This window comes from Drosophila elegans, unplaced genomic scaffold, assembly GCF_018152505.1.
Source record: "Drosophila elegans isolate 14027-0461.03 unplaced genomic scaffold, ASM1815250v1 contig_767, whole genome shotgun sequence".
Classification (NCBI taxonomy): domain Eukaryota; kingdom Metazoa; phylum Arthropoda; class Insecta; order Diptera; family Drosophilidae; genus Drosophila; species Drosophila elegans.
In genome coordinates this window covers 2,381,150-2,403,253 of record NW_024546120.1, presented here as the reverse complement: position 1 = coordinate 2,403,253, position 22,104 = coordinate 2,381,150, and the positions used below count along the sequence as shown (strand labels likewise).

The following is a 22,104-nucleotide window of genomic DNA, read 5'->3' as shown; positions in this document are numbered from 1 at the left end:
GTATCAAAGAAAATCCCTGTTGTATTTAATGAAGCTCAACGCGATGCGTTCCACCGTCTACGCAATATTTTGGCATCAGAAGATGTCATGTTAATGTATCCAGACTTTCAGAAACCGTTCGACTTGACCACGGATGCTTCGGCCAGTGGAATTGGGGCGGTTCTCTCCCAAGGCAATAGGCCGATAACAATGATTTCTCGCGCTTTAAAACAAGCCGAACAAAACTATGCCACCAACGAAAGAGAATTGCTGGCCATTGTGTGGGCTTTAGGCAGACTGCAGAACTTTCTGTACGGCTCTAGGGAACAATTAACAAGAACACAAATTCCAAGATTAAAAGATGGAAAGCTTACATTGACCAGCACAATGCCAAAATGTTTTACAAACCAGGCAAAGAGAACTTGGTGGCGGATGCCCTTTCAAGACAAAACATTAATGCTCTACAAGATGAGCTACGTTCGGACGCTGCAACCGTTCACAGCGAACTCTCCCTGACCTACACGGTCGACTCAACAGACAAGCCATTGAATTGCTTCAGGAATCAGATTGTCCTGGAGGAATCGCGTTTTCCGCTAAAGCGAAACCTGTTGCTGTTTCGCAGCAAAACGCGCCACTTGTTCAGTTACACTGACAAAAACACAATTCTTGAAACGCTCAAAAAGTTGTGAATTCTGGAGTCGTAAATGCAATACTTTGCGATCTCCCCACGTTGGCAAGTTTCCAACACGACCTGATTTTACTTTTCCCTGCTACCCAGTTTTGGCATTGCAAGAATCTGGTGCAGGATGTAACAGACAAAAACGACCAGTTAGAAATCATCACTGCCGAACACAATCGAGCGCACAGAGCAGCTCAGGAAAATATTAAACAGGTACTCCGTAACTACTACTTTCCCAATATGGGCAACTTAGCCAAAGAAGTGGTTGCGAACTGCAGGGTCTGCACCAAAGCCAAGTACGATAGGCACCCGAAGAAGCAAAAACTTGGGGAAACGCCTATACCAAGTTATACTGGTGAAATGTTGCATATTGACATTTTCGCGACAGACAAGAAACAATTTTTGACCTGCATAGGTAAATTTTCCAAATTTGCAGTCGTCCAACCGATATTGTCCAGAACAATAGTCGATATCACAGGCCCTCTACTACAAATTGTTAACCTTTTCCCCGCAACCAAGTCAATTTATTGCGATAACGAAGCAGCTTTCAATTCCAAGACCATCACCTCGATGCTCCGGAACGCCTACGGCATTTGCATTGTGAATGCGGCCCCGCTTCACAGCACTTCAAACGGCCAGGTGGAACGCTTTTATAGCACCCTGACCGAAATTGCGAGATGTCTCAAGTTAGACAAGAAAATCAGCGACACTACAGAGTTAATCTTAAAGGCTACGATAGAATACAACAAAAGTTTGCATTCAGTAACCCGCGAGAAACCAATTGAGGTTGTTCACGCAGCAGCCGGTGATCGTCGCGAAATCGTCAAAGACAGGCTAACTAAGGCACAGCAAAACAACATCAAAAGATGCAATGCATCCAGGCAAAACCGCGTTTTCGAGGTCGGAGAAAAGGTGTTCCAGAAGAACAACAGAAGGTTAGGGAACAAATTAACTCCCTTATGCTCAGAACAAAAGGTCGAAGCAGACCTGGGAACGTCTGTCCTCATTAAGGGGAGGGTGGTCCATAAGGACAACCTGAAATAGGCTTCCCACCACAATTAGCTAGTAAGTCAAATTAAAGTAGAACAACGTCTTATTTTGTTTATCCGTTTCAGGTTTGCACTCACTTTACTTGTAGTACTAGCAGCGGTAAATGCTCGGATCACCGACTTCTCGCATGCCAACTACATTCCGGTCCTAGACGGAGAGGTACTGGTGTTCGATCAACGTAGCTACTTGAGGCACTCAAGTAACATTTCTGAATTCATTAGTATGATAGATGAGACCGAAAAACTGTCCGATTCCTTTCCACAGTCGCATATGCGCAAATTACTAGACGTAGATACAGATCATCTTAGAACATTATTGTCCGTTCTTCAAGTGCACCACAGATTTGCACGAAGCCTTGATTTCCTAGGCACTGCCTTGAAGGTTATTGCCGGTACCCCTGATGCTTCAGATTTCCTAAAGGTCCGCGTTACAGAGGCTCAGTTGGTAGAGTCTAACTCCAAACAGATCCTAATAAACTCCGAAACTCAAAAACAAATTAACAGATTGACGGACACTATCAATAAAATTATCAGTTCCCGCAAAGGCGATTTGGTTGACACTCCTCACTTATTTGAGACACTGTTGCCAAGGAATAGAATACTTAATACAGAAATTCAAAATTTGATACTCACAATAACGCTGGCAAAGGCAAACGTAGTAAATCCTACAGTCCTTGATCATGCCGATCTGAAATCACTTATTGAACAAGATACCCCAATAGTTAGCTTATTAGAAGCTTCTAAGATCAAGGTCCTTCAGTCCGAGAATATTATCCACATATTAATAGCCTACCCTAAAGTCGAATTTAAGTGCCAGAAAGTCTCCGTCTACCCCGTCTCTCACCAAAAAAACCATCCTGCGACTCGACGAGGACACGTTGGCGGAGTGCGAAAAGGATACCTTTGCAGTAACAGGATGCACTGTGACTACGCATAACACCTTCTGCTAACGAGCACGGCGCGAAACCTGTGCTAGCTCCCTTCATGCGGGAAACACCGCCAACTGCCACACGCAACCCAGCCACCTGAATGCAATAATGCCTATAGATGATGGCGTCGTGATAATCAACGAAGCGACAGCGCGCGTCCGAACTGACGATGGCGCGGAAGTAACCGTCTCAGGAACCTTCCTGATAACTTTCGAACGGTCTGCAGTTATCAATGGCACGGAGTTCATAAACTTGCGCAAATAAACAAGCAAGCAGCCTGGCACCGTGAGATCACCACTCCTAAACATCATCGGACACGACCTGGCATTAAGCATACCCCTCCTGCATCGTATGAACATCAATAATTTGCAATCAATTCTGGATTTCAAGGAGGAGGTAGTTGCGGCCGGCTCACCCAAATATTGGTTCGCAGTTGGTGCAATCCTAAACGTCGGACTAATTGGCTCATTCATCCTTTTTATGGTAATAAGGAGAAAGCGAGCAACATTGAAGATACAGAAGGCTTTGGACAACTTTAATATGACCGAGGACGATCATCATTCTGAGGGGGGGGTAGTTAAGAACTAAGCACATAAGATACACTCTTTTATGTCATATATTGCTATTCATAAATAATCATAAATAATTTGGTTGCCCTCAGCAACAAATACTTAAGCATTCTGTTTGCCCTCAGCAACAAAGTAATATTATTGTAAGCAATGCTGACTCGCTACCAAGAGTTCTGCGCGCAGCCACTGTAAATGGACACCGTGTTGCTTGCGCAAGAATGCTGAGTCGGCACGCCGACTCGAGCGAATGGCGTGATGCATTGACTTCGTAGGGCTAACTTAAGTTTGAATATTTCTGTAGCCTTCAGTCTAAATCTAGATCGCAACCCAATAAGTCGATAAATGATTAAAGCTCCGGCATTGCCGTGAAACAAAAATACAAACATTAAAATTGTGTTATCATTCAAAGTTGACCACGTCCAAGACGGGCAACTGGGAAGGTTTCCCGCAACGTAATCATCAGTGTTCCAATAACCAATTATTGAACACATCAACACCTCATCGAAGGAAGGAAGTCATCACATCCACGAACCGGAAGACTTGACTAACACCTCATCGAAGGAAGGAAGTCATCACGTCCACGGATCGGAAGACTTAATTTATATACTTTATGGAGTTGGAAATGCAAACCTCTGACTGAAATTATAATACCCTCTGCAAGGGTATAAAAAGGAATATTTATCGGTTGTTACGAGGGTATATTAGTGCCCCAGCTGTAAAAGGACTTGGGGCGAGGTAAAAGCGTCCGATGATCAGGCTCCTGGTTGCCCCGGTTTCGCCGGAGGTGGTTGTGGTTCTTGGTAGCTTCTTTCCTCTCCAACATAACAAGAATAATATTAAACGTGCCTGCTAAAAGTCAATAAATGTAAGTCAGTCGATCATCGGTCCGCACTGCCCAGCAAGCTTAGTTGTCGCTTGATCGTAGTACGATAGGGCTGAGTTTCGGCCACATACCTTCGCCGTCACACCGATGGCTTGGCAGGTCATTATATTAAGGTCTAGGGAATGGTGAAAGGTGAATTACACTATTCCTATTCAAATGCCGTTTCATTAACTTCACGGACTAAACTTCTTTTGCCCTCAACTTGGGTGCAAAGTCAAGCATTTCGATGTCTTACAATAACCTATGGTGTCACATAGCAAAGCAATGAACCCGGTTGACTTGAGAATGATTTAAATTCAGTAATGGCCATGAGCTTGAACCTATACATATTGTGAAACACAAAACTATTAAGTTTGGATGCACCTTCTGGTTCCTTTAGTTATTGAACAGTGTAGATGTTTTATGAGTTGACCTTAAAGTTTTTATGGGCTTGCGAAATTCTTGTACTAGACTTAAAAAATTATATGGTGTACGTAAAACGGTAAGAAGAAATATCGTTTCAATATTTGAGACTTATCAGCTTAAGCGTTTTGGAGTAATGTTGGTCACAGACTTTAAAAACAAAACATTTTGAGAAAAAGCCTTTTGAAAATGTAATACTATTTTGTATTAACAAACGCGTAACTTGTGACTGCAGTAGGATTCGAGAAAATTTTTTTGCGATAATTTGTGTAAAACTTGTGCGAAAATGCGACGACGAAAGGGAGTGGTTACGATGAAGTTCAAATGATCACTAAACTTTATATTTCAATAATATCTCTTAGAACCTAACTTATGCTAAGTTGGCGAAAGACGGGGCGAATTCGCAAGAGCGAACGGACGAAAGCTTTATTGGCTCCCGGTCTCGCCCTACAACTAGTGACTTCCATTAAAAGCGCCAAGTGCGCAAACACCTTTAAAGTTTGTAGTTGTGCTCTCAAGCACTCTGAAACGCCTATTTGAAATTTTTCATAAAAAAAAGGATTTTTTATATATCTAACTGTATAGAACCCCTGAAGCCAGTCTGTTTTACTAGAAGTTAAAAAGTGTGGACAGCTGTGGGTGGGCATAGTGGTGAAGAATGATCGGCGAGTGATCCAATGATAGATCTGATAAGTGTTCTGCTCAAGTATGAGCCGCGGACCTCTTCTTTTAACAGCAAAATAATCAAGTCAGGCTTCTTTTTAGGATCTGTGGGCCAGTGTTTGGCTTTATAGTTACTAGCTGCTATAACGCGGTCACCTTTTAGGCCAAAGAATTAAACAATTTCTGCTTCGGTAATGGAGATGTGCAGAGTACAGTATACAGCGGCTAGATTTATATAACCGCTTTGAGTGTCGATATGTATTGACGTTGCTTGTATATAAGCTGTAGCAAACAATGGCAATTGGTACCCAGTACAAGTAATACATTTTTTTTTTAAGTGGAACAATAAAGGATTCCTTTCAGAGAGATGGAAAATTATATTAATTAATGGACATACTAAAAAACATTTTCACAGGGCGCGATAGATAGTTTGTACAGTTTTTAATAACACAAGTAAGATAAAAAAGGTTCGGATTACTTTAAAAGACAATTATACAGCGTGTCAGGTAGTTATTGCAACATTCAGAATTATTTTGAATGTTTGAATGACTAATGCATTTTAAGTAAAGTTAAACTGTATGTTTTTATTTATTAAATATTTAAGCTGACGAGTAAACCACGGATATGTATGTAGAGATGATTCACTCTATATTGCTTGACAAACGTTTGACATACATATGTTTGTTTTAGCTTTCCGTAGTGCATCTCGTTTGGTGTTTCAAGTGAGTTTCTCCATTAAATAATGGGGCGGAATCATTATTTTTGTTACAGCTTAATCGATCAAGTCAGCCTTCTTCTTAGAATATAAGAGCCAGAAGGTAGATTTTAATTTGGTGAATTAGCTATTCATCATGAATACCGTTACAATACATCGCATTATTCAGCAACGTGACGTATGCAAGGCGCAAATCGCGCGCGCGCAAAACGGTGCATTAAAGTTTGGAACATTTAGTTTCTACTTTTTACCACTAAATGGACCTTAAGGTAGATTTTGTAGGATATAATGAAGACAAGGAATATAAGGATCCTATTCAATATATTGCTGATATCGAATCATAGTTCTACAACGAAACATATCTTGGTCGTTTGTTTAAAAGTTTATTTCGTTGCCAATATCAACTCGTGTACTAAAATGAAGGCCCTAGACGTACTGGATCGTCGGTCATTTGCAAAGGATTGCAACTTATGCCTCAGTTCATTTCATCATTGAAGTTTGTCAAATACTTGTCGCTGGGAAAAAATCTGCCGTTTGGTTTTGTATCAAAACTTATTATATTTTTCTAAAATACATTTTATATTTTGGTAAAGTTAAAATGGGACAAATATAAAAAACATAATTTGTAAAAAATAACTTATAAAATACTTTTTATATTTTTGTAAAGGTTTATTTTTATTTGTTTTATAATTTTTTTTGTTTTTATATTTTTAATTTTACCAATATTTTGGATTATAACGAATTGCTTAAAGACAATTTGCTTGTTAAAGACAATTTAAATAACACTGCGAATCATTAAAAAAAAATTAACCAAAGATCATTAAACATAACATTCAATTTTTCTCAACCACTTAAGAGCAGTCGGTGTTTAAATGACAATGACTTCGATATGCCCTGTTCCCATCTCAGTAGACTATTCTATTGGGTTGGCAAGAAAGTCATGTCGTTATTTTCAATATTTTCGTCAAAAACGGCCGATGGTCGACCAAAACGTGGGGCGTCTTTAACTTCAAAATATCCAAGCCTGAATTTGGCAAACCATCGCTGACATTGGCGATCACTCATGGCATCTTTACCATACACTTCGCACAATTTTTCGCGAGCTTCGACCGCTTTTTTTCCTTTTCCGAAGTAAAAAAGCAAAATATGCCGATAATGCTCACTTTGGTCCTCCATGTTTAATTTGCTATAGTTCCACAAATAATATCGAATAATTACCAAATTTTCTTCGATAGTACCTAAGACAATAAGCTTTAAAACGATACTAAAAAGTGTGACCCTGGTGCTCGATTAGTCGTAAATAAATTAGATTTAAAACGATTACTAAAAAAAACGACATGACTTTCTTGCCAACCCAATATTAATTTGAAAACATTTTACTGCTACCACTGATTTGAATTTGCAAACAAAAATAAAATGAATGTTAAAATATTAAAAAATATATTATAACATAATATTCATATTTTTATATTCTTAGGGTTCCAAGTTTGAAAAGTAGCAAAAGACAAAATATTCTTAATGCGTCGAAATGAAATAAACGCACACATGCACCCGCGTATGAGAATGCATGATCACGCATACATGTTAACACTGGTAAGGAGTAATCATAAGTCGATACAGATCTTGGGTGATTATTTGATCACCCTAGTGTTTAGTTGCAAAATCAGCATAAACATCTTTAGGGGCCGTGCCTGGTTCTTGGCGGTGCACGGTATGGTGAGTTATGTTGATTTTGCTAGTGTCAGCACTTTGCTGCACGAGCGGTCGGCTTGCAGGCCGCGCATAGCTTACGTAAAGTCATATATGTTTTCAGTTTTAATTTGGACATTTAATAAAGAGCATTGGCTTGAATGTAAAACTCCGGCAGTGGCCGTCAACACTTACTCTATAAATTGAAATTGGCTATCGAGCCTTAAGGGCCGTTAGCAACGGAGTCAGTTACTCCCAACGTAGTATTCGTAAGAAGAGAGAAGAGAGCCATTGGCAACCGCCCGTCACATCCATATGAGCAGCCAGCCACGGTGGCAATTACGTCTTCACCCCTCCCCCCGGACCAGCCACGGTGGCAATTGGATCGCAACTCTTCACCCTCACGGACAGCGGCGAGGGACAGTGCGAGGCTGTACAAGTAAAACATAATTGGCACCCAACTTTAATACCGAATCCGCGACACAAAAATATGTAAGTGGGCTGATCAAAATTAATACAGTAAAACTTCAAATACACATACAGGGAAAAATAAATAAAAATCCCTACAAACTATTTACCCAAAATTAAAAAATATACAGTTCGAATAAAGCAATTGTAAAGGTGACTTACAAATAAAGTGAATTAATATCGGCCGTCCCTAAATAAAATTTTCCTTGGGACGCCAAGCATCCAGTTATTAATATAAAATTATAAGATACAAAATTAATTTGTCGAATTAAAACATTCGGCCTCCCAATAACGTGTGTTAAGTGTCAACAAATTAGTCGCCTTATGAGTTTTCCGGGCCCATATAGGGAAACTAAACACGAACTTGACAGTGACAGTTAAGATGAATTAATCCGAGATACCCGGAGACATCAACCAGCACGGGCACAACAAGAAAGTAACGCGGAAACCATGAACGCGACACAAATAGAGGCGTTAATTCAGGCCGCATTAACTAGCCAAGAACAGAGGCTCAGAGCCGAATTCGCGGGTCAGATCAACGCCGTTAACCAACAACTTCAGAGCTTGCGTATAGAAGCGCCAGAGGTAGAATCTCACAGAAGGTGAAGGTAGTACCGGGAGCACCACAGTGCGATTTACCATTACATATAGTGAAGTCGATTCCAGATTTTACTGGCATACAAGATGAGTACGTGGCATGGAGGAAATCCGCCACTGATGCCTACGAATTATTCGAGTCTTATGAGTGCAGTTCCGCGCATTACCAAGCGGTTACTATTATTAGAAATAAAATTAAGGGACCAGCGCGCGCACTGCTAGTTTCTTATAATACAGTGCTTAATTTTAAAGCCATACTAGCTAGATTAGACTGCTCCTATGCAGATAAAACATCTTTGCGCCTATTACAGCAGGGACTTGAGTCGGTCCGTCAGGGCGACCAAACACTTATGCAGTACTACGATGAAGTCGAACAAAAATTGACCCTCGTTACAAACAAAATTGTCATGATACATGACGACGAAAGGGCTTCATTACTCAATACAGAAGTTAGGGCTGACGCCCTACACGTATTCATTTCCGGTCTAAAAAAATCACTAAGGGCTGTTGTATTTGCAGCACAGCCAAAAGACCTGCCAGCAGCACTGGCATTAGCTAGAGAGGCAGAGGCCAGTATCGAACGAAGTATGTTCGCGGCCACATATGCCAAAGTAGCTGAGCAAAGAAATCAGAATACTGATTCTCACAAGGGCCAGCACAGAGCGCCCGAGAAACAAGAGAAAAATTCTGGTGACGACCGCGGACCATTTCTTTAAAAAGCCGAACAAGTATCAGAACAAAGATACATGGCATAAACGGGACAACTGGGTAGATCAGGGTAAGCAAAATCAATCATCTTCTAAAGTCCGACATCCTACGGGTTTCAAACAGGGAAACAACACTCAATACCAAAATTTGCAGAACCTAAAAAGACCAAACTCTTCGGAAAGAATGACTGGCCAAAGGCGCCAGCGGGTTATCAACGTTTAGCAAACTGCAAGCGCGGGAGAAACTCAAGATTATGAAAGCGCGGCCACAGCCGCACTAAATGCAATTGGCGATGACAGTGACTCATTTGACGGTAACGACCTCGTCAATTTTTTAGAGGAAGGTCCCGCTTGCCCTTCATTGAACGAGGGCTGGCGGGAAATCTATAAGAATCCTAATAGACACTGGAGCGGCAACGAGTTATGTAAAGCCTTTAAAGGAGCTGAAGAACATAGTGCCTGTCGACTCCCCATTCACTGTGAGTTCCATTTATGGCTTCAGTAATATTAAAGAAAAATGCTTTATGCGCATATTCGGCCTAAAGGCTCAATTTTTTTTTCGATACTATCAACACTTTTGATGCCATGATAGGTTTCGACTTGCTAACGCAGGCGGGAGCGGCATAAGATTTACATAACAGTGTAATCAGGTATGGAAACATATCTGAGAAACTCAAACACCACGAATGCGATAACGTGAACTTCACAAATATCGATGACTTAGTAGTCCCAAATTCAGTGAAATCTGCATTTAAAAAAATGATCCTTAAGAGGAAACAAGTGTTTTCGCACTCTAACGAGGCGCTACCTTTTAACACCTCGATCATCGCCACAATTCGTACAGAAACTAGCGAGCCAGTATATTCCAAACTATATCCTTACCCCATGGGAGCAGCAGATTTCGTTAACACAGAAATCAAACAGCTGTTAAAGGATGGCATTATCCGGCCTTCTAGGTCGCCATTTAACAGCCCAACATGGGTTGTAGACAAAAAGGGACTTGATGCAGATGGCAACAAGAAAAAACGGCTGGTGATCGATTTCAGGAAACTGAATGAACGAACCATCGCCGACCGTTACCCTATGCCAAGTATTCCTATGATTTTAGCGAACCTAGGAAAGGCAAAATTTTTTACTACCCCAGACTTAAAATCGGGGTACCACCAAATTTATCTGGCAGAAAAAGACCGTGAAAAAACTGCTTTCTCCATAAACGGAGGAAAGTATGAATTTTGCCGTCTACCCTTTGCACTGAAAAATGCGGGAAGCATCTTTCAAAGGACGATCGACGACGTTCTACGTGAACAGATCGGGAAAATTTGTTACGTTTATGTAGACGATGTGATAATTTTCTCCGAAAACGCTGCTGACCACGTTATACAAATTGACACAGTCCTTAAATGCCTGTGCGAAGCCAAAATGAGAGTGTCACCGGAAAAAACCAAATTCTTCAAAGAAAGTGTAGAATTTTTAGGTTTCATTGTTACATCAAACGGAGCCAAAACGGACCCGGAAAAGGTAAAAACCATTCAGGAGTACACCGAACAAAAAATTTATTCAGCCTCAGGTCTTTTTTAGGGTTGGCCAGCTACTACAGAAGTTTTGTCAAGGACTTTGCTACCATAGCCGGAACACTTACCTCCATACTTAAGGGAGAGAATGGCACGGTTAATAAACACATGTCAAAAAGGTGGCTATCGAATTCGATGAGTCCCAACGCAGAGCGTTCGAGCGCCTGCGAGACATTTTGTCGTCAGAAGATGTGATATTAACATATCCAGATTTCAAACTTCCTTTCGATTTGACCACCGATGCCTCAGCAAGCGGTATCGGCGCGGTACTGTCCCAAAAAGGCAGGCCAATCACAATGACATCTCGTACGTTGAAAGACTGTGAACTCAATTACGCAACCAACGAAAGAGAATTATTGGCAATTGTTTGGGCTATTGGAAAACTACAAAACTATCTATACGGCTCAAAAGAGATCAGGATTTTTAGGGATCATCAACCTCTTACTTTTGCTATATCCGAGCGAAATACAAGTGCCAAAATTAAACGATGGAAGGCATTCATCGAAGAACATAACGCCAAGGTATTCTACAAACCCGGAAAAGAAAATTTTGTGGCCGACGCTTTGTCACAACAAAACATAAACGCTATACAAAACGAACCCCAATCTGACGTAGCCACTATTCATAGTGAACTTTCCTTAACCTACACGGTCGAATCCACCGATAAACCCCTGAACTGCTACAGGAATCAAATAATCCTGGAGGAAGCAGATCAGCCTTTACGGCGACACTTCATAGTGTTCGGGACCAAAAGCCGACACATAATCCAATTCAATAACAGGGACTCGCTGTTCGAATTGGTCAAAGAGGTAGTAAACGTAGACGTTGTTAACGCCAACATTCCTTGGTGACCGAATTCCCAGCAACCAAGTTTTGGCATTGCAAAAAATTCGTGAATGGCATCACGGATGCAAATTAACAAAAAGAAATAATTATCTGCGAACACAACCGCGCTCACAGGGCAGCCCAGGAAAATGTTAAACAAGTCCTTCAGGATTACTACTTTCCAAATATGTCCAAAGTCGCCAACGAAGTGGTTGTAAGCTGCAAAACATGCACCAAGGGGAAGTACAACAGACACCCCAAGAAGCAAGAGCTGGGTATCACACCAACCCCCTCATATGCTGGCGAAATGCTGCATATAGACATATACTCTACGGATAAGAGATTTTTTTTAACCTGCGTAGATAAATTTTGCAAAGTTCGCTGTAGTACAGCCATTTCTTTCTAGAGCCATAGTCGATGTGCGCAGCCCCATATTACAACTTATAAATTTTTTCCCAAACATTAAAACAATATATTGTGATAATGAGGCATCTTTCAACTCGGAGACAATAACCTCAATATTAAAAAATCAATATAACATTGACATTGTTAATGCACCGCCTCTACACAGCAGCTCAAATGGGCAAGTGGAGCGATTCCACAGTACCCTAACTGAGATAGCTAGGTGCATGAAAATCGACCAAAAGGTTGATGATACCGTTGAGCTTATTATGAGAGCCACAGTAGAATATAACAAGACAATACATTCAGTGACAAGACTACCACCTAAGCAGGCCTTGCACTCAGCTAATGCCGAACAGAAATTGGCAATAATAAGTAATATTGAAAAGGCGCAACAGGCCAATCTAGATAGATGCAACCCTACCAGGCAAAACAGAATTTTTGAAGTAGGAGAAAAAGTATACCTCAAAAATAACAAGAGGTTAGGAAATAAACTTACCGCACTGTACACAGAAAAGCGTGTACAAGCAGACATGGGAACGTCTGTCCTTATTAGAGGGAGGGTGGTCCACAGGGTTACAGGATGGCGGGAATTTTATTGATAACGTTAACTGTAGTTAGCGCTAGAGTGACGGATTATTCGCATGCGCAGTATATCCCAATTTCGGACGGAATTGCGTTGGTATGGGAACAGAGAAACTTGCTTCGACGCTCAAGTAATTTGTCCAAATTTTCAAGTATAATAGAAGAAACTACTAGGTTGTCCGATTTATTCCCACAGTCTCATAAGAAAAAATTGTTAGACGTCGATACCGAACATGTTAGAAGTTTATTGTCTGTTTTAAAAATACACCACAGGATGGCCAGGAGCATAGACTTCCTAGGCACCGCACTCAAAGTAATTGCGGGCACACCTGATGCGGCCGACTTCGATATGCTAAAAATGTCCGAGGCACGTTTAATTGAGTCAAATAACCGGCAGGCTATAATAAATACGCAGACGCAGAATAAAATTAATGAATTAACAGAGGCCGTTAATAAAATTATCAAGCAAAAACAAAATAATATAGTTGACACTTCCCACCTGTACGAAGTACTTTTGGCCAGAAACAGAATACTAATAACTGAGATTCAAAACGTTATGCTTACAGTCACACTTGCAAAAGCCAACATCATAAACCCAGCAATTTTTAATCAAAATGATTTGAAGTCTGTATTTGTTGATCACCCCACAGAAGTCCTCATCATTAGCCTACTAGAGGCGTCTAACATTAGAGTCCTTCAGTCCGATAGCATAATCCATGTGCTAATCGCATACCCTAAGATTAAAACTATTTGTAAAAAAGTCATGATCTTCCCTGTATCACACCAACATACCATCCTGGAATTGAAGGAGAACACAGTAGCCGAATGGAATAGCGACGTCTTAGCAGTCCCCGATTGCGTAACAACCTTTTATTAGTATCCCTTTTATTAGTATCCCTTTTTATATTATCAGATTCCAATTTAAATATTTCTTTATAAAAACAAAAGTTAGTTACGTGGAATAAATATGCGTATGAATCGTACGTCAATACATCTTTATTGTCCTTGAATAAAAGATACTCGTGACTTGTATAGTCAATTTTTTCCGATTTTGTTAATTAAATAAGGTGTATTATGAGCATCGATTAAAGCTAAAAAAAATAAAATAAATATTTCGAATTTTATATTATCTTTGTGAATAATTGTATTTCTATTATTGATTATTATTTTGTTAGGTAAATTTTCTTTAACTACTTTTTTTTTATATCTAGTTTTAAGTTTTTTTCTTTCCCCGTGATTCTTTTTATAAACTATCGGTACATTATATACTTTTTCTTTTCTGTTTTCATTATGTGTTTCTAACATGTGTATTTTTTAAAATTTGAGTCATGTTATCGTGCTCTATTTTATTGTATAGTACGTCAAAAGGTTTAAATTGAGCCGAGGTAAAGCTCGGTTCATTATCGGTCATTATTACTTTGACTTGTGGAAATTGTTGAAGAAGTTTCATTCCATTACTTTGTTTTCGATATTAAATTTATTTTAAATTTCTTTTACTACTACAAATTTTTACTAAGCGTCGATAAAAGTTATGAAAGTAGGACTTTGCGCATAATATATATCTATGTGTAAGTTTTCGCCTTCTTTATTTGGGATTGGGGTTTCTCCAATTAGAATTTTAATTGGGTGTCTGTTACATTTGTTTTTATTGTAAATTTTAAAATTTTTTATATATTCTTTTAGTTTTGTAAATAAGTTTGACCAATAATACAATCTACTGATTTTTTTTATAATTTTCGTGTTTCGTGTTTTCTACTATGTGTTTCTTCGATTATAAGTGCTCTGTCTTCAGAATTTTCCACATCTTGGACAAATATTCTTGTAAACAAAAATTTATCCATAAAATTATCTTTAACTGGTTTTTGAATTCTATAAAAGTCCTTTAAAGTACAATGAATGCCTACCTTTAAATTAATGGAATATTCCCTCAAGATTGATTTCTAATTTTTGGGAGTGTCAAATTCTATTATATGTTAAGTATTTTCCAATATATTAATCGACTCATGTATTGTATACCTCCCCGGTTGCTAATAGCAATTGTTGTTTAACTGATTTAAGGGTTTCTTGTATAACATCCTCAAAACTACTCTTTGCTGAATGCTAAGTGTTTTGATCTGAGACCGATTCTTTACTGTCAGTTCAGTTGTCGATCTGAATCTTCGATAGGGCGTCTGCAACTATAATAGTTGTACCTGGCTTATAAATGACTTTTTGGAGTGAAACTTTCTATGAAAGAGCTTATATATGCTAAATAAATATGATAAAATAAAATAAGAAAAGCATAACTGTTTGATGATAACCGATCAATAGAATTTTCAAAAGATATTACAGGATATACTGCATTATAATTTGAAAAAAGGACTCGAAAGGCCTCATGACGGGCAAAAATGGATCTACAAATTGGAAAGTGAACAGAGCGAAAAGTACGAGTAAATCTTGATGGAACAGCAATGTTAATACAGCTAAGGCGGAGGCCAGAGTTCACCTCACCTATGAGAAGCTTATGCAAAAAAATTACTCCGTTGCACATTCTACGATGTTTTAGAGACATTAAATCAATTGAATTGACGAGTAAGGTGGCAAACGTCTCTCCGGGTCCCAATTCAGCTGTCGAAGAGCAAATAATAAAAATTGTTTTTGGGCTGACTCGATTAATTTTTGTTGATCAATATATTGAGGGCTCAATACACATGAGCAGTAGTCCAATGTAGGGCTAACCAGGGAAATGTAAACAGTCTTTTTTGTATAGGGATCGTTAAACTCCTTGGCCTAACGTTTTATGGCGCCTAAAACACCCTTAGCTTTACCAATGATGACAGAAATATGGCTTTTGAAACATAACTTGCTATCAAATAGGGCAACTAGATCAGTTACTTGCGAAATACGTTCTAAAGTAGTTTCCAAGATGATAAGAGTGTATGTGGGCTGAAGTCTGGTAAAAGGGTATATATTTGCATTTAGCGTGGCTAAGAAGTAACAAATTCTTAGAACACAATAATTGTAATTGATCAATGTCCGACTGTAGGCGAAGGTATGACATTTGGTCAGAGAATGATAGGCAAATTTTTACGTCGACCGCATACATTAGAGTAGAGGCAAATGACACTACTTTTGGAAGATCATTAATAAAATGAACGAAAAGTAGGGGCCCCAGATGACTTCTTTGGGGGACACCAGAAAAAACATTTACGACGGAGGAAAGTTTATTATTGAAGAGTCCGCGTTGAGTTCTGTTTGAAAGATAGGCCAAAATCCAGTTAAGTAAATTAGGTGGAAAGCCAAGAAGAGATAGTTTATGAAGGAGAAGGCTATGGCTTACTGAATGAAATGCCTTGCTGAAGTCAGTAAAAATAACGTCAGTTTGGCATTTATTTAGGAAACTACGGTGGAGAGAGAAAAACAATTTATGAAGATTAGTAGTAGTCGACCGATGTTTTACCAAGCCATGCTGTGCGGGAGAGACGATGGAGACACACATATGTTAAAGTTGAAAAGTGACCAGATGCTCAAAAAGCTTTGGTATGGCAGAAAGTTTGGCTATACCACGATAATTTTTGTCATCGGACGTTGAGCCTTTTTTATGAATTGGAATAATAAAAGATTCATTCCAAATTCTCGGGAACTCTGAAGATAATAAAGATAAGTTAAATGGAAAAGTGATTGGCCAAGACAGAGCTACGGCACAGTTTCTCAGTACACAGCCCGAAATGTTATCAGGGCCCGCAGAAAAGGACGTTTCCAGCGATAGAAGGGCTTTAAGAACATCGCTTACTCCAAATTGAGGAATTAAAATATTATTGATGAAGGACAGATTGTAAGGGTAGGGAGTGGAGAATTTATAGGATTGTAGAGAGTAGGTTGACTGAAAAAATGTTGCAAAAAGATTAGAAATGTCTAAATATAATGATTCAGTTCGGTTGTGTAAATACATAGTTGAGGGATACACATTTGATTTTCTTTTGGGGTTTACAAAGGAGTAAAAGTTTTTCGGATCATTACAGCGCGCGGGTCGTGACATAATTGGAAAAATCCATTGCAGAATTTGATTTTAAGTACTTTTTGTACAACCTCGATTTTTTATTTTTGAGGTAAGACAAGTGCCAATTAAACCATGGGGGCTTAGTTGTGTCACTTACCGATACCTCAGAAACGAAAAGATTGATCGACGACTGCAATGTCAAATTAAAGGATGACACTGCAGTTTCTTGGTCATTACATTATTTTAAGAAGGACCACTCAATAGCACTCAAATGCTGGTGTAAACCAACAAAATTGACATTGCGGAAACATTTTACACGTAAGGCCGCCTTAGTCTAGAGAAAAGGGAGGGATTCTGAGGACATAAGCGAGAGTGTCGTTATTAACAAAATATTAAGTCAAGAAGTCTATCCATATGGTTCTTAACAAAGTTTATCTGACACAGAAACAAGTCCGTCAGATCGTCGAAAAAGTCGTGCTGGCTTTCGACAAAAATGAGATTTTAGTCCAATAAAGAGATCCAAGACACGTTAGATATGTTAAAAAGGTGGTTATAAAAAGGTGGTCCTCATCGGCAATAGAAGAGGATACTAATTGAATGGCAGACAGGTGCATTAAATAGATAGAAGTATCAGATCTAGGTGGAATGTAAAATATTAATGTTATTGATATTAATTTTAACTGCAACGATTTCAATGGAATGTAGGTTTTCAAAAGGAAAAATCTCCGATGAAAGTGAGAAACAGTGCCTTAGAGAAATAGGAATCAGTGATACGAATTTTAAAGAAATACATATTGCACTTTTGCTTGAGCAATTAGAATTTCTTTCAGCTCGTTAAAAGCTTATATAGCTGGGTCATCCAGATGAATTAACAATTTTGTTGACATTCTTTTTGAAATTTTGCCATTATGACCTCCAATATATTTTGTTAGAGATTTGGCTATAGAGACGTTATTTAAAAAAAATGTTCTATAATAGCCCGTAAGGCTTAAGAAACTTCTTAGTTCCCGAATATTTTTTAGTAGCGGATATTTAATAATGGTGTCAATTTTTTCTGGGTCTTTCTTGATAACGTTATAAGATACGATGTATCCCAGAATTTCAGATTATTCTAATGTCGTACATGTAGACATGATATGTTTTCATTATTTATCGAAAAAGATGTTTTTTCGAAAACAGATTATTTCATTTATATCTGATGAAAACCTGATTCTTAATCTATTGTTGAACAAGAAAGAAAGCAAACTTCGGCAAGCCAAAGTTCATATACCCTTGCAGCTATTTCAAGGATTAAATCATTTTGAAAACATTAAAATTATGATTTACTTGCGTATATGTTGAAAAACATTGAAGCAATGATGATTTGCAGCTCAATTATTAGATAGTAATGGTATATATTTTTATTATTTCTATTTTATTATTTCTATTATTTAAACCGTAATTCTAAAATATTTAACCATTACTATATGTCGAAGAACTAAAAAAAAAATTTTAAAAAAACCAAATTCATAATTTTCTTGTATTTTTTTTTCTGATTTTTCCTATGGGAGCTTTATGATATAGTCGTCCAATTTTGATGAAATTTAAAACGTAACTCTAAAATATTTAACCATTACTATATGTAGAAGAACTAAAAAAAACAGCAAAGTTAACACCTCCTTTTTATTTATTTTTTCGATTGTTCCAATGGGAGCTATATGCTATAGTCGTCGGATTTCTGTAATTCTGAAATGTATTTCTATGGGAGCTATTTGCTATAGACGTCCGATTTTGATAAAATTTAAACCATAATTCTGAAATAATTACACATTGCTATATGTCGAAGAACTAAACAAAAAATTAAAAAAACAGAAAAGTTATAATTTTTTTTTCATTTATTTTTCCGATTGTTCCTATGGGAGCTGTATGCTATAGTCGTCCGATTTTAATGAAATTTAAGCCGAATTTCTGAAATATTTAACCATTGCTATATCTCGAAGAACTAAAAAAAATTAAAAAACACCAAAGTTATAATTTTTAAAAATTTATTTTTATGATTATTCCTATGGGAGCTATATGCTATAGTCGTCCGATCTGGCTCGTCCCGACTCATATACTACCTGCAATAGAAAGACAACTTTTGGGAAAGTTTCATGCAGATAGCTTTAAAACTGAGAGACTAGTTTGCATATAAAAGGACGGACATGGCTAGATCGACTCTACTAGTGATGCTGATTAAGCATATATATACTTTATAGGGTCGGAAACGTCTCCTTCACTGCGTTGCAAACTTCTGACTGAAATTATAATACCCTCTGCAAGGGTATACAAATTAAGAAACAGCAGAGTTATAATTGTTTTTTATATATTTTTTTGATTGTTCCTAAGGGAGCTATATGCTATAGTCGTCCGATTTTGATAAAATTTAAACCGTAATTCTGAAATATTTAACCATTACTATATGTCGAAGAACTACAAAAAAATTAAAAAACAGGAAAGTTATAATTTGTTTATTTTTTCAATTGTTCCTATGGGAACTATATGCTATAGTTGTCCGATCCGGCTCGTTCCGACTTATTACTACCTGCAATAGATTTTAAATTGAGTGACTAGTTTGCGTAGAAACGGACGGAGAGACGGACATGGCTAGATCGACTATACTAGTGATGCTGATCAAGCATATATATACTGTATAGGGTCGGAAACGTCTCCTTCACTGCGTTTCAAACTTCTGACTGAAATTATAATACCCTCTGCAAGGGTATAAAAATATCTTGCTTTTCTTGCTTTGGGTATCTGTCAGGTATGATACTTTCATTTAATTATTTATAGTCAATGACAAGTCTTAATTACCGGCTTCCGTCTTGATTTTCTCCTTTCTTTGGGACTACCAAAACTGGTAAATTGTTAGGGTTTCGGCTTCGGCCTTATAATTTCTTTTGCTAACATTCTACTGATTTTGGTATTCACGAAGTCGGTCACAGAAAAAGCATACGAATATTGTTATACGGGAAACAATATCCGTATGGTTTTTGCCCTTTCGTGAATAAGATTTATTTCCCCCTTTATGTCTGTTGTAAGAGGAAATTGCATATTTATCTTTGAAGGCTCTCTTAAATATAGTGAACTATTTTTTTCTTTAGTCCGTCTAATTGAACAGTACCTATATTTTTTATCTGTTGCTTGTCGGATAACTCAACGACGGCGGGCTTGAAATTTTTACATTTCAAACGACCTATATTTATTTGATTTTTGACGGTATTTACTTCGTCGCCACTCTCAGGATTTTTAATTCCCATGATATTTGTATTTTTATTAACGGATATTTCTACGTAGGCACTCTCAGGATTTTTACTTCCGAAGATATTTGTTGTTTTTTGACGGATATTTCCACGTCGGCGCTCTCAGGATTTTCAAATCCCTAGCTTTTTTTCAGTATTTTCCACAAATAATGAATCTGTGTTTTCGCTTTTTTTATAAAGAAAAATTTTTTTTTAATAAATATTTTAAACAGAAGAACAGAATAAAATTTATTATTATTATTTAAATTATTTCACTTTTTTCTGTATAATCATAATATTTAATCTTTTCTATTTCCCCTTTATATTCTAAGACTCCCTTTTCTATATTTATTGTAGCTTCATTCTTTCTTAATAAATTGAATCCAATTACAAGATCAGATTCTAATCCTTCGATTTCATAAAATAATTGTCTTGTTTCAAATATATATATAATATGGTAATACTTAATAATTGAATACCCATGAATTGTAATTTTGTATATTGATAACTCATTTTTATTTTCAAAAGTTCGCTTTTCTATGTTATATATAAACAGAAGTGGCTCCTGTACCTATTAAAATCTGTAACTGCTTTTTGGTGTTTCTGTCTATCCTATTTAAATAAGGCATTCCCCTGTAGGGGTCTGGTCTAAAATATGATCTTCATTGATATTATTTATTCTGCTTACTTTATTAGTTGGCTGATTTACTGTTTCATCTGGTTCCCTTGAGTTTGCTCTTTATTTTTAGTTGTGCGATAGTAATTTGTACGACTATTATTTTGATAATAATTATAATTATATCTTTCTAGATTAATATTTGCCTGAAAACTATTATTCCGCTGTCGATTGTTATTAGGTTTATTCTGGAGTTGAATCGGTGGAGCACGGAAATCGTTTGATTCTAATTCTTGGACCTTTGCCAAAGCATTGGGCAAATCTGGTGGATTTAATGAAAAAAAAGTTTCGAAGATAGATCCATTTAGCCCGGATATAAATATTCGTAGAGCATTGCTCCTTATTGTTTTGTTTGTTTCCTTGGTTATTACGCTGTCCTTTCCGTTTGTCTTTTTGGTTTTGTTTATTAGTAAAGTCATTTTTTTATTGACTTCGTTACAGTATTCAGTAACTGTCATTCGTCCCTGCCTGAGGATACTCAGTTTCGACTCGGGATTATATATTGGACGTTTATCGCTAAATCTAAGGTCCAATCTAGATAAGATTGCTTGAATGTTTAAAACAGTGCCATGATTGGTAAGAGAATCATGGGCAGCTCCCATAATTTTATTTCGTCGATCTAGTCGTGTCCGTCTGTTCGTTCGTTTCTACGCAAACTAGTCTCTCAGTTTTAAAGCTATCTGGATGATACTTTCCCAAAAGTTGTCTTTCTATTGCTGGTAGAACATAACATATAGCCCCCAAAGAAACAATCGGAAAAATAAATAAAACATAAATTATAACGACAATATCATATAGCTCCCAAAGGAACAAACGGGAAGAAAAATAAAAAAAAAATAACTTTGCTGTTTTTTAATTTTTTTTTTAATTCTTCGATATATAGTAATGGTTAAATCTTTTAGAATTACGGTTTAAATTTCATCAAAATCGGACGACTATATCATATCATTAAAAAAAGAAAAATTAAAAAAAAAATTATATTTTATTCGTAACTCTTCTATTTTGTAATATTTTTAAAAATTCTGTTTGATCTATTACTATATTTTGACAGTTCAGAATTACGCTTTTATTTTTATTAAAATCGGAAAGCGATATCATATAGCTGCCATAGGAACTATGGAGTACTTAATATACGCAAGTAAATCATAATTTTAATGTTTTCGAGAATATTTAGTTTTTGCATAAGCTGCAAGGTATATGAATATCGGCTTGCCGAAGTTGGCTTCCTGTCTTGTTTTTTTTTATTATTTATATTGTGCGTTGTTTTACTTATTTTGTGTGATCTAATATTTTTATTTTGGATTTTGGGCCATCTTTATTTTAAATTCACCTTTAAATAGATTAATTTATTTATTAATTTCCATTTAATTCTTGTTAACGATCACTGTCACTGTGTTGTGTTGTTTGATATATTTTTTAATTTGTCTACTAAAAATTTTGGAGTTGTTGGCCGTTTATATTTAATTTATTTTTCGTT

General features: G+C 37.2%; 1 protein-coding gene across 3 annotated transcripts in view; it reads right to left on the bottom strand.

Moving 5' to 3' along the window:
• Positions 1-22,104, bottom strand: part of LOC108136797 (myosin-I heavy chain) — a 1,412,760-nt gene that overhangs the window by 100,507 nt on the left and 1,290,149 nt on the right. The window lies entirely within an intron of this gene.